Source organism: Wasmannia auropunctata, unplaced genomic scaffold (assembly GCF_000956235.1).
Source record: "Wasmannia auropunctata unplaced genomic scaffold, wasmannia.A_1.0 LD336088.1, whole genome shotgun sequence".
NCBI classification, from domain to species: Eukaryota; Metazoa; Arthropoda; class Insecta; order Hymenoptera; family Formicidae; genus Wasmannia; species Wasmannia auropunctata.
The window spans coordinates 4537659-4538347 of record NW_012026802.1 but is presented as its reverse complement, the minus strand read 5'-3'; the positions used below and the strand labels follow the sequence as shown (position 1 = coordinate 4538347).

General features: G+C 44.9%; 1 protein-coding gene across 1 annotated transcript in view; it reads right to left on the bottom strand.

The window, feature by feature from the left end:
- The window catches only part of LOC105448394, an 18117-nt gene that overhangs the window by 8283 nt on the left and 9145 nt on the right, over positions 1-689 (bottom strand).

Here is a 689-nt window from a genome sequence, read left to right as displayed (position 1 = left end):
CTAGTTTTTGGGTGGAAAGTAATCCAAAGGAAGTCAAGATGCTTGGATAATTTTCTCTATGCTGTAGCTATTGTGCAGTTTGTGAGGGTCCCTTGTGAGATATTTCCTTTCTCCTCTTTCTTCTTTCATCTATTACTTGCCTATATTTTACAGTTCTTTTCCCTGGTGATAAGCTTAATTTTTTAATTACATTTGTAATATATGATGTTCCGATATTTTTTTGACAAACTGCAGCGGCAACACGGTAATTATATGATTCCGATCCACTATAATGACATGATTTCGGATTTCTACTTATGACAATCGCGTTGTATGATTCGTTGGCTTGACTAGAGGCACACGGTGTTAATTTATCTGCGTTTTCCCAAAATTTTTTAAAAATTTGTATGAGTTTCTCACGTAAAGCTTTACATTCCTTTGCCTCCTGTATAATTTTCTAGATTTGTAATGTATGGGATCTTTTTTAAATCCGCACCATTCACCACAATTATCGTGAATAGATATAATAGGCGGGTTCTGGACCAGGAGCTCCGAGGGGGGGTGAGGGGCAGGGGGGTCCGCGGGGGGGGGTCCGGCGGAGGGGGGGAGTTCNCGGGGGGTCCGCGGGGAGGGGAGAAGCCGCTCAGAACGTTCACGACCTGATGCGGGGTTCGCGGGGAGGGGGAAGCCGCGGAAAGCCGCTCGCTCAG